This window comes from Lycorma delicatula, chromosome 7 (assembly GCF_047948215.1).
Source record: "Lycorma delicatula isolate Av1 chromosome 7, ASM4794821v1, whole genome shotgun sequence".
Taxonomy (NCBI): Eukaryota; Metazoa; Arthropoda; class Insecta; order Hemiptera; family Fulgoridae; genus Lycorma; species Lycorma delicatula.
Window position 1 is genome coordinate 8245508 of NC_134461.1, and position 13974 is coordinate 8259481.

At 30.5% G+C, this 13974-nt stretch overlaps 1 protein-coding gene across 1 annotated transcript in view; it reads right to left on the minus strand.

Annotated features, from left to right (window-relative positions):
- Nucleotides 1–3171: 3171 nt before the first annotated feature.
- LOC142327368 (uncharacterized) overlaps nt 3172–13974 on the minus strand; it is a 34236-nt gene continuing 23433 nt past the window's right edge. Inside the window, exons 3-4 of the transcript XR_012756969.1 lie at nt 11909–13333; nt 3172–3618 (exon numbers count right to left, since the gene is read on the minus strand). The gene's annotated coding sequence lies outside the window, so the exon portion shown is untranslated. The remainder of the gene's footprint in view (nt 3619–11908; nt 13334–13974) is intronic.

Below are 13974 nucleotides of genomic sequence, written 5' to 3' on the forward strand. Positions count from 1 at the left end.
CAACAATAGAGTTATAGTTGGGAAAGTAACTAGGTGGTTGGGTAAGCAATAATCAGTTTCAGATTTAAATTACTTTACATCGATACTACTTTATAAAACCAAAGAAAATTGAAAATAATAGATAACCAATCAAAGGTTATTTGTAGCTAATGATCTTTTTTTTATTTAAGTTTTTTTAAGCATGTAACCTCATTTGCTGATGATTAGATGTTGCCTCATATTCTGGTAGTGTAGAAGAGTTGCAAATCATGATCTAAATAATTTGAATTTAATGGTCTAACCGTTTTTCAACTTTTGGTCATGATCTGATTTAAATGTAATAATGACCTTGCTTTAAGTATATCTAAAATTAAGAATTTAAATTTTACATAATCTTACCTCATTAATTCTCCTTGTAAGCTGTAGTAATATTTGTCAGGGTGTGTATCACAACATTCCAACTGCAGTGTTATTGAAGAATTTTTGAACATATCATGAAATAATTTTAGTTGCCAAAATTATATGGAATTTACGCAATTCTAACTCCAAATATTATTCACTTGCGTTTTTATATAATATACAACAGTTTCACCCTGTGATAGTGCTTCAGTAGATATTTTTTAATTCAAAACTAAAATTCAGGATTACAAGCTAATCGGTTTATATTTTTAATTTTAATTCATTTACCCTGTAAAAGTTATTCATCAAAGATATGGTTCAGTAGAACTTATCAACTGAATTTTTTACAATTTTGCATTATTTATATGTACAAGTTTTAAGTAAACATTCTATAGTACTGAGTCTTAAGTAGACTCAGTACTATAGAATGAGTGTGTTACTACTGAATTCTATAGGTGTGTTAATTTATTAATGCCCTAAGACTGATTCTTTTTCTTTTTTAATCATTTCTTTGCTTTATGCAAAGAAGTTTAACTCTCCTGCTAAATGATATTCAGAAATAAGTTTTAAGTGAAAGTTAAGACTTGGCTTTCTAATCATTCTTAAATGAAATAGAAAGGCTATAATACTGCGTTTGAATGATTTTTGGCATTCATATTGTAATTTCTCAACTGCTTTGCAATTTCATTTTACTTTTCAAAATCTTCCCTTTTTAATAATAAGGAATGTGCTTTCTTGATATATTTCCCGAGATGTGTAAAAGTATGTAAAAAAAAATAAGAAAAATCATATCAACTACAACAGTTTTTACACATTTTTTTTTTATTAGCATTCTTACTAAAGAAAAAGTGGTAGAATTTTATGATTCCACCATTTTTTCTTTGAAAATAGCACGTTTTAATATCCCTTCTTCCTCAAGCTGCTTCAAATTTTGCAGCATATGTAACATTAAGAAAACATTTGCTTTTCTATCAACTAATTTTATTTTTTTTGTTACTGTAAATCTTATTTCTATAATAGAATCTCCTGTCCTTTGAATTTTGAAGTAACACTGTGTAACATCAACACATTTTGCAAAAAGTCAAACTCTGCCTCTAGATCATCAAAATAATTTATAATTGTGGGTCTTTTTCTTGTCTGAGGCAAAATATACTTTCAAGGCAGGTTATAATTGCAGGATGCACTCAATAGCGGGTCGTAATACCAACCATCATGTGACACTGTATCCCAAGATGACTTTCTTATATTTACTGTCAATGAATTCACAAAAATATTTCTATTCATTAACGCACTATATATATACATAAGTAAGAATATATTGGTAAAAAGGTTTGCACTTCAAACACAGTCGCATAGTATTGTTCAAAATATAAGTTGGCATAACCACTTGCAACAAGCACTCTTCCACCTGAATCTGATTTCACCTCTGTAAAAATTTCTGCCACTTTGCATTCCTCTTTAGCTAATATTGGTGTTGTCAATGTAAAATCCAAGTACCTTGGTAACTAAATGATATTATTTTAGAACTTCAAAAATTTTGATGTACATTCCAAAACGGTATGAAAAGTATCTTGTAATTATGGGAATCAACTTTACCACCTTGTGATTTGAATCATCTGAAAAAATAGAAATAGAATTTGCAGCATCTAAATCCTCTGCCAACAACTGTTTTGCATAAGGCACCACCACATCTGTTACTATTGCCTAGCATTTTGTTCTAGAATATGTAAACCTGACATCAAAGCACATTTTAATTGGTTTGCAAGTAAAATCCATTGATCATGCAGTATTATGCGGTATGCCCATAAACCTTCAGCTGCAACTAGTTTTTTTTAGTGTCTTCAATTTTTTTTTTTCTTAAAATATGTTATACTTGAACTTGCAGTTGCCGCATACATACCCTGTTTGACAATTTGTATATTTTTCTCAGTGTTAGTATTTCCACTATTTGCGATAGAAAATACACTTTTGCATTTGTCACGTTCGACTTCACTATAGTCATTATTAATATTTGCTTTGATGAAAGTATATTTTGATTTTAACTGTTAGTGAAGATGCACTTTTGTCATTTTGGTGTAATGGGTATCCAAAAAAAACAATTATTACATACCTCATACTTTAGTGTAATGAATGCATATGAACTAGCATCATGACTGAGTGACACTCCACGAGGACAGAGCATCCTTTCCCTACTTCCTACTCTGTCGCAGTCCTGACTTTTGAACCTGGAAGCAGTCTGTACTGTGACACTGATGTGTATAGTTAGTGTTTGTGCTGAATGCCAAGTATTGCCGGTACTATACTGATAAATACAGTATGAATGGTCACTATATTCATACGTCTTGCAACATTGCATGTGATGCTATTTTTTTAAGCCGTTATTGAGCAGTGAGACTTCAGTTTCAAATGTATATAAACAAAATATTATTAACACACTACCAAGCACACTCAAAACTTTCCTGTGACAATTTAACTGAAAAATTCCAATTTTTGAATCTAGCGATTACAAGCACTCTAGTGTTTTAATGTAAGAATTCAAAAGCTATGACAAATGCTTCTCAATCTGGGAGGAGACTATGAAGAAATATTGGTTAAAGTTGTATGCAATAATTACTTTATCAATATATATATATATATATATGCATACAATAATTATTATATTCATAACAATAATAATTTATTTTATATACATAAAATAAATAATTAATAACTTTAATTAGGAAATTCATTTACAACACAATAATATAAGAAGGAAGAGCAAATATATTTATCAAATAAAAACACATTTTGTAATTCAATACAAATATAAAATTTATTTAATAAGATTACATACATACATACATACATAATAATAATAATCACAGCCGATAGAGATAATTATTTCAAGGGCATGTTCTATGGCTCAAAACATCCACAGAGTAAGGAACAATCAATTACCAAAAGCATCACTAAAGTTCTGCAACAATCAATACTCTTTTCTACATGAATATATTCTACATGGCCTACATCTTTTTATTTTTATCACTAATAAAACAATTTCAAATAAAAACAATGATCTATAAATGCTACAATCAGCTACTAAAACTACTCAAAATAGCATTTTATATTATCTTATTTTAAAAAATCTTATTGATCATTGTAAAAATAAGGTAATATATTTTAAATATGCATTTTATGAAATTATAAAAATGATATTTGATATAAAAATTACTTCAGTTCCTGAAACACTGTTGAATGCTCCTGAAACAATTTAAGTTTCGCTTTAAGTATTATAAAAGAAAAAACTAATAAAGTATTAAAAATCGCAAAAAAAAAATCATCTATGCTAGTTATTTATTTATATTTTCAATTTTTGAGGTAAAAGAAAAAACTATGAAATTTTAGCTTTGTAAATCATCATCATCATTAATACTTCATAGAATAATATGCACAAAGACTAAAAAATTAATCTCATTAAAACAAATAAAAGTGATATTTACAATATAAAAATACAATAACAAATATTAACCAACTAATATTAATTAATTTTATAAAATTCCATGTAATCATATCAGCATCATTAACATATATGTTTTTTGTTTGACAAGTTCATTTTTACTCAATTACTAAAATTCTAGAGGTGGTGCACAGGGGGGTTTGAAGGTGTGAAAAGGATCAAATGGAGTTTTTGTAAACATCTCCAGAAACTATGAATTTTACAAATTTAGTTTTCGTTATAGAATTTAAAAAAATAGTTCAGTTATAAAATTTTAAAGTTTGACTTTGTTAAAGTACTTTTGTTTGTTAAAAGCATTTTCTGCTAGGCAGAAAATAACAAACAAATCAATTATGATAATGCTAGCAGAAATACAAAATATTGTGAAAAAATATCGTTAAGTACTTTTTTATGCTGGTCCCTTGCAATTACTTGATAACTAAGGATAAAAAATCACAAGAAACAATGGGTTTTGAAAAATTATTTTCCTAGAATTTGCATGTTCCTTCTTCTTTCATCATCTTAAAAACATTATAATGAATTTAAAAAAAAGAAGATTATATGATACACTGCATTTTTAAATTAAAGAATAAAATAAAAAGGAATAAAACATAATATTTATAAAATTGTTAAATTATTTAATATTAATGAAAGTTTGTAATTAAAAATCACTAAATGATATTATTTATAATAATATTACTGTATCATTAATTACATAATATTTTTTACATTACACTGACTGGTGTAATTATAAGCAATTAAATCTTTGCAGCACTGTCATTCAGATTTTGCATCACCAATTTATAAGTAGTTATATGGTGATGCATTTTTTTCATCACCGTACAAAACACAGTATTCTTAACAACAGAGCGATTCAACTTTTAATTCACCATCAGTTATTAGTTCCTACAATCCCCTACAGACAGCGCCCTATCAAATATCTTACTAAATCTGTGTTGTTTAGCGACGCAAAAATAACGATAAATTTGGCGTAGGTATTCGGTATTTTCCAGTCGATACCTGTTGCTGAAAATTCGTTACTATGATACTCGATACTGTACGGCAGTTTACCCGTATCATACGTACAAGTACTACGTTATACAAAGAAATTTCGGTATAATTTACATCTTACACCTTTTTGAAAAAAGGGTCTTATAGTTTTTGCTATTTAACAAAAATTAAATTATAATGAAAAGATTTTTATAATCGACTCCACCGATTTTTTTAAATGTCTTTTTATTTATAAGTATTAATTAATATTCTGCAGAAAAATATTTTTAAAAAAGATGACTCACGTTTTATGATTAACTGATAATTTTTGGATCTTGAATCCAATAAAATTTCCCTAAAAAATTGTTTATAGCTACAAATAGTACACGAAAAATGTGAATACACGCTGAGCAAATTACAACTACACACAACTGAACTGATATTTCACGATCACAATACAAAAATAAAATTTCAATCGATAAAACTTATAACTTCTATCTATTTATCTTACTGAACTTTTTTTTAATTAGGTTTTTTTTAAATTTTAAATATGATATTTTTACCTTAATCAATAATCTACTGTTGACGTTTATAAATAAAATTTTTTCCGTTCTTTTTGGTTTTAATGCTGCACGTCTTTCGGATAATACTTGTCCTGATTTGGAGAAAACTCTTTCGTCGGCAATGACGTAGCCATAACAAAGATTTTTTAGCTAAATTAGCAAAGATCCGGGTATACAATCGCCCGTGTACGCCACCGAAGAAGCGTTCTTTCCTATCGAGTATCCTTTCTTCAATATATTGCCTCATCGATATGATACTGGCAGCAACTATGATACTATCGAAGTCCATCCAGATGGAATCTTTATCTATTGCATCTAAATGATTTGGTTCTTGTCTCTGGTCTTTCAGCATCATTCTAGTCGGTGACATTTTATATAAATCAGTTTATGTAGTCTTTGGCATTTTCATATGGAGACACACCACTAAATACTTGCCTTTTGAATCTAGGATCCAAAAGAGCCGCTTCGACAAGATGTTGTGCAGCGAAAAATGTTTAAATCTGTTACTGAAATTAATTTTTTAAGTTTCTGACGATTCATTGTTTACGATGCTTCGCAAATTAATCATTATTTTTAATACTCTATCAGTGGCTGGCAAAACTTTTGATATTGTGAGTTCATTTTTAGACATTTCTTCGTTTAGTAATTTGAAAGGCTTAAAATCTTTATAATTTCTGGAATTATTGTTTTAGGACAGATTTTCGACGGGATTGTGTAATTAACAAATTCTTGCAGTTTTAAAATCCTTTCGTACTATTCCAACGAGTTATAATATCCATTTTAAGTTTTACTGGCTTTATTCCCGGTCTCAGTTGTTCAATTTGTTGATGGCTAGGAAATGTTCCGCAATAACGTTTATGTTCCGAGTAATATTCTTTCTTAGTGGATCCAAACTGGTTCGAACTATTAAATTATAAGTGCGAGCAATACAAGGGAAATTTAATTAAGTTAAAGTATTGCGGCTTTCATATTGCTTGCATTATCTGTTACACAAACAAAATATATCACAAATCTTGTTTAATATATTCCGTTGTACACCGCTCATTAAATTCAAAACAGCCTAAATTCCCACGTATCTAGTTTATAGTGAGTCACTGGTTGTTAAGAAGTTCTAGCGCTAGACATCCACCCATCAGTCGTTATTGATGAAAAGGATGCAATTTTCAACTCTTTGTTCAATTTTTCTGTGGCCACTACATAATGCGAATTAAGCAGTGTCGCTTAAAAAAAAATTGTGAAGGCATTTTGCAATTCGGTTCAAGATATTTCAATAATTCGTTAAAACCGGAATCTTCAACTATAGAAAACAGTTTCAGGTCTTCCATCAGGAAACACTCATTGGCTTCCTAACAAATGACAATAAGTCTGTCTGTTTTCTAACTAGGCTACTATCAGAATCAGATTGAGAAGAGCGGTTGTTTCGGCTATCAGTATCGCTTACATCTTGTTGTTGACCTTGACTGCTATTGCTACTAGACTGAGGAAGATTTGACATTAACGATGTAGATGGTTTTTAATAAGTGATTTTTTTTTTTAATTTGTTGTTGAACCACCTTTTAAAAATATAAAGCACAAATCGTACTTCGCCTGATTTTCCCATCCTTCAATAAAAAGATTTAAAGTTTACTCCTTTTCTTTTCCGTGATAACAGAATGAAAACGACGAAAATAAAATTCAATTTAATAAAATAAAACTAAATAATTAAACGGTAGACAACAGAACAGATCAAATAAAATAATGTATCTACTGTAATGTAATAATAATAACATCTATGTAAAACTACAACTACGGTACATTAAAAAAAAAATTAGTAAGAAATACAGACTTACGAATTAGACAATTGCTAATGTAAACGCTCAACCCAACCGGCGCGGCGCCATTAAGTGGTCATTAACATAATAAAATGCAAACTATTATTACTTAATACTATTATTGTAATGTATGGAAAATGAGTCAGTCGATGGACCTAAACGCATACTGCTGATACGTTATAGTGTTATCATAAAACTAATCTTCGTTAAGTTATTGTTTTGACAGTAACGATGCGATATGAACTGCTTGTAACGAGTAACGACTCGTTTTAGATTCGGTATTAGATATATAAAAGAATGCCCGTTACTGAGTAACAAATGCATACATACATACATACGATTTGTTACAGGTCTAGTGTTGTTACGTCATTGTGAATGAATGTTTACAAAATTCATCGGTTTGTATGCGTATGGTAATTGTATTTATATTTTTAGAGAGTTAAATGATTTAATTTCTCAATTATCTTAAATTATAAAACCGGTAATGAATATGTTTTATCTACTGTTATTATTTTCCTTGATGTTAAAAATTGCAGCACGTGGAAGTACATAACCTATAAATTTCGCCATTCAGAGCAAATGCATTGTGTAATGTTTTTCTGCTTAAGAAGCATTTTTTAATGCAATTTCTTTGAATTAATTACTAGGTATCCATATCGTTACTTTGTAATGTCTTTACATACTAAATTTTATTTTATTTCAGAATTAACCTACGTTACTTTAAAAAATGACTTACGATTTCTTATTGGACATGCGCGTAAAAAATGTATCTACTTCATACTCTAATGCCGGTTGTTCCTTTTTTTATGACAGATAGGGATGGCTGAAATGATGAGTAATTTCAAATATTGATGTGCAATGAAATTCCTTCTGATGCTAAATCTGTAACCGGTGAAAACGACACTGATAAGGATGATGATTATTTTGCAGGTTCTTCTGAAATACAGTTTAATGAATTGGAGTCTTCTTTCCTGGTGGAAAGAAGACCATCATATAACAGTGAATTCTTCAGTCAATAATGAGCCTTTGCCTACTAAAGGCAATTTCACCACAACGGGGCACAAATATTATTCCTTTTCCTCATCCACTTTGTTTAAACGCCCGACTGGGCCAACATAAAAATAAGAGATTTAATAAACCCATCACCATATTAACTATTTAAAATTCTTATTGATAATGACATATAGATCTCATGGTATTTCAAACAAACATGTACACACAACAATCGGGAAATAAAACAGCTTCAAAGATTACTGGTTGGTGGATATTGATTTCTGTGACCCTTATATTAACAAATTAATGCCGTTGAATTGCTTCAGCCGACTGCTTGGCAATCGCCACTTAGATGATAACTTTGGCAAACTGTTCAAGTTAAGACCATTTCTAGATTTAGTCTAAAATTTATCTGAGTCATTCAAACCAAATCCTGAGGTAGCTGTGGATGAATTCATAATAAAATTCAAAGGGAGAAGTTATTTAAAGCAATATTTACCAAAAAAAATCCATTAAACATGGTTATAAGGTGAGGACGCCTGACAAATCTGGTTATGGTCTGAAATATCAAATTTACACAGGAAAAGTCAGACAAACTGTCCAAGAAATCTAGGAGGTTATAACCACAGAGTGTATTTTGATCATTATTTTACTACTTATTATCATATGGGAGAATTGAAACAATATACGTGCATGTGGGACTGTAAAGACAGGATTAATTTACCAAATTTTAAAGATGACAGGGAGACGTCACATGGTGATTACTGACGGTTCTCAAGTAGGAACACAATTGTAATTAAGTGGAAGGATAATAAAACTGTCCATTTATTATTAAATTTCCACCATCCCAAAGAAGTGGAGGAATATCAAGAAAAGATCAAGATGGAGAAAAGCAAAGTTTTCCTTGTATAGCAGCAGTGATCAATTATAGCAGAAACATGAATTCTGTAGATAAATATGACCAAATAAAATCAACATCTGAAAAAGACCGCAAGAGCTGTAAGCGGTGGCCAGAATTTACTTTTATTTCATCGATGCTGCTGTTGTTAATGCATTTGTGTTGCACAAATGCTTGCCGGTTGATCACTTAACAATGAAAAACTAAAAACGTCAAATTAATTTTGGACTGGGGACAGAATCACAAGCTCAAATGCGTACTACTCCCGCTAGAACATCTTCAGTAGAAGAACTATAAGACGGTTTAAATTCGAGCATACCCATTCAAATTAGACAGTCAAGATCCACCCACCAGCTGAAAGATCATCGGGTAGATGTGCTTTGTGCAACACAAAGAAGCCAAAACAGACATTTAGGGTTTGCAATGTACGCAACTTTGAACTTTGTTTAAGAAGATCAAAACTGTATATCCAAAAATACAATCGATGATAATAATTTTCAAAACAACAGCTACTAATAATTTGAATAAGTTTGCATTTTACATTTTTTGGTGTAAATCAGTACCTTTTATTAAATTTAAAACATTTTGCTATTCATTGTCTTTTGTTAGTTTATTAGTAAACAACAGTTTTCATTCTGTTACAGTAAAATTAAAAGCACATTCTATTATAATTATTTATAGTTTTGCATTTCCACAAGTAGTTTAGTGACTGCATAGTGATGGCAAGAGATGCATCAACTGTTTTATCGGAACAGGAAAGTAAGTTTTTAAAACATTCAACTTTAGGAATCATCATTAGGGTCCCTAGGAAACTATCTTTTGGTTTAATTCAATTTAGAAAGAATTAATTTTACTCTGTAACATGGAGTCAAGGGATAAACAAACATTCCGTGCTGCAAAGAGTTAAAACATTGCAAATGCTAATTAACAAGTAGTCCAGGCGGTATCTTGTTTTAAAATGGGCATATTTGCACGTTTTCTATATGAACCCTATTTTTACTTTAATGCCTCCGTAATATCATTAGAAATGAATATTACGTTATGCGCCAGTTAAAAAAAGTGTGCTTAAATGTTTATTAAAATGTAAAAAAAATATTAAAATATGCATTTTTTCCTCATATTTCCGTAAGCTAAAAAGTTTAGATATAATACCGGCACAATAAATATCGGTATATTAATTTATCGAAAATAATTTATTCCAAAAGTTGTACAGTGGCGGTCAACTTTGATCGGTTATATCTCTGGCGATGTCTAACGAATCGAAACCTTTTTTTAAAGAAGCGTCTTTCCGAGTACTTTTAAACTGTGCTTTTTAAAATTGATTTAGATACAAATTCGTGAAGATATTCAATCTGTTTAAAAGCAAAAAAAATTGTAAGTACGTTTAAAAAATTCCATAGGCTCTCCTAGTTGACAGATTTAAATTGTTCAAAATGCATTTAAAAGTTTGAGTTGCTCTTTTATATGCGATTAAATTTTCAAGCATCTAGAGACTTTGACTAAATAAGGATTGTTAAATAAGTGTACTAGAAAAAAATTCCCAAAATATTTTGTCTTCTTTCTTTTCATTTTTGACAGTTATTGCTATTTTTTCAACTTAATAATAACGTATTTTTCGATTTGCAACCGAAGATATTGTATGTAAAATTTAATAACAAAACTTCTTTCTCTCTCGATCTTTCCACTAAAATGAACAGTTATCGAGTTATCTAGGGAATAGGAGAAAAAAATGGATATTCTTTCACATTTTCTTTAATAAAAATTTAAGCACACCTTTTTCAACTGGCGCATAACGAAATAATCATTTCTGATGATATTTCGGAGACATTAAAGCAAAATTTAGCGATCACGTAGAAAAAGTAAAGCCCAAAACAGATACCGCGTGGACTAAAATATATGTATGATTTTTTTACAATTAATCTAAAACTTATTTTACACGTATAAAAAAATAAATCCATTTTTTTAAACGTAAATTAATATTTAATTATAATTAAAAATAGTTGTAGAATATGGAGATGTTTTCTGTTTAATTATTATTTTTTTTTAATACGCTAATCATAACTGAACTTCATCGATTAAAAAATGATAAGGGACGGTGGGTGGCTGAAGTGTAATGCTCACTAAAGGGCAAGAGGAAAACAAAATGTTGAACGAAGGGACATGTGCTGCCATCTTGTAGTTCATTCTCCTATTACTAACATTCAAACACTCGCCCGACACCTCACTTTTGTCAGTCGCCGTTGTCATGAAGTTGAGAATGCCTACAATGTCAACGCAACTGAAATGTTATTTTGACAGGAGACAAAAACTCGGGTGCATCATTACGACCCGGAAGAAAAACGGCAGATGAAGGAATACCGGCATAAAAATTTGCCACAAAAAAAAACTTCAGAACACAATTCAAGGAAAATATTACGGGTATTCATTTCACCACGGATGGTAAACTGAAGGGTGTAGTGAAGTGATGGATCAAGTGAAGTGACCGCATGAAAAAATACAATGTACTTTTTTTTACTCGCATTTTCATTTTTCATTTTATTAACCGTTTGTCATCTGAGAGTTACGAGCGACTATGCGCTACATTTCAACCGACTGGCATAATATGGCAATTCATAATCAATAACACAATAATTGTAAAAAAAATGTGACGAGCAGAATTTTTCTAATAGAAGAACAGTAAATACATAGTTATAAAAAATAAAACGATCGATGAAACTAGATCGGTTAAAAAAAAGTACAAATATTTATAAAGATGCCATTTTAAACTACGACTTAATATTAAACATGTACACTGTTTTACCTATATTTTGTCGCCAAATAGTAACTCATTCTTTTTACACAGCAGATAGATTATTCACCGTTTCGCAATTCCAATCTTTCAACCGGTTTGATACAAACAATCACTCACTTCGGCTGCGACGGATGATGTTGAGGTTGAGGTAGTCTCCATTGTAATCTGTTTGCCGGCTGTAATGTTCGATACAATTCTATTTACAAGAGGTGGTGGTCGTATACCATTTACGTTAGTAGTAACTGAGCATTTATGATTTTTGAACGACTTTAAAAACGAAAACTGCTTACTACAATGTTGACAAGTGTATTTTTTTTCGCCGGTGTGAGTTCTAATGTGTTCTTTGAGCGCATCTTGTCTCGCAAACTGTTTATTACAGATATCACAAACATAAGGCCTTTCACCCGTATGGACTCTGGAATGCAAAGTCAAACGATATTTGCCCGTAAAAGACATTTTGCAAACATCGCATACATATCGTTTAACAGGATCGTGTATCTTACGATGTTCTTGTAACCTGGTTTGAAGTTTAAACATTTTCCCGCACGTTTCACAAATACAGTCTTTTTTTAAACTGTGAGTCGCTTTATGCACACGCATAGAGCTGTGATTGAGCGCCGTATATCCACAAAGGCTGCATTTAAATAATAACTCCTTCGTATGGCTCTGTTTATGAGAATTCAAACTCGTTTTTGTGACAAACGATCTTCCACATGTATCGCACGCAAACGGTTTTTCACCGCTGTGTTTCCTTCTGTGCTCCAATAACGCCATATTTGAACCGACGCTTGACCCGCAATCTGTACATACCCACTGACCGCTGTGTTTTTTCATATGCGACCTTAATGACACTTTCGATAAAAATTTACCGTCGCAGATATCGCATGTGAACTTTTTTTCGCCGTGATAAATCGATAAATGTATAACGATTCTTTCATCGCTTACAAACATTTTGCCGCAGATATCGCAAGCTTTATCCATCCTAACATCTTCGTGTTCCGAACGATCGTGACTGATTAAATCGCAAAAGCGACTAAAAAATTTATCGCACATTTTTAAGCCGCACCTATATTTTTTCTTTTGATAACGATCGTACTTGAATTTCCATTTTGATATCTTTTGCCGTTTTATATCGTTAACGGTACTGCAAGAAGTTTTTGTTTCGACGGTATTAAAATATTTTATTTTATTTTCTTCAGAAAATTCTGTTCCGATCTCTTCTGTCAAATCATTTTTTGCTGTATTTTCACTTTCAATATTACACTTTATACGTCTATCATCAACCTTATTGTTTCTTTCGTTTAACTCTTCTCCTTTTACAACTAAAATGTAAGATTTTGAATTATTTACTTCTATTATGTGCTGTCCTTCTTCTTTTACTTTCCTTTCTGTTGCTTGTTCATTTATACAACAATCTCCTTCAATAATTGCTTTCTGTAAAAAAATTAAAGAATTGCTTTCTTACTTAACCGGTTCATATTTCAGGGAAATATTTACTTACATCTCTAATAATAGTGATTTGGTACTAAGGGTGGATGGATATATTATAAATCGATAAACTGAAGTTAACATAAAATATTTTTATATAAGACCAAAAGACAAAAGTAAAAAAACAAACTTGTACAAATGTCACCGTAGTTATAACAAAGAAAATTTTCATAACAAAATATACAGTAAACTTTACAGAAGATAACTTTTAAGTTATCATCTACAAAACAATCATACCTCAGAAACAAATTAATATCATCTTAAAAACTAAACGTTCCTTTAGAATCTCAACTAAATTAGTTTAAATACATCGGAATTGGAGAAAATTTTTCCTTGTATCCTCCCAACAGGTGGCTTTAGGATCTTATAACTCCGGTAATATTATTCATATCTGACGACACTTTCATACTTTTGAAAGGTGACATATCGCTGAGCATTTTTATAAAGGTTATGACTTATAAATTATTTCTTAATTACAGTAACAACAGGCTGATGCTTACTTACAGTTACCGATGGATGATAATGGATTTTTTGTACCGTATGAAAAATGTCACGCCTGACCGGGATTCAAACTCAGTACCTCCTGA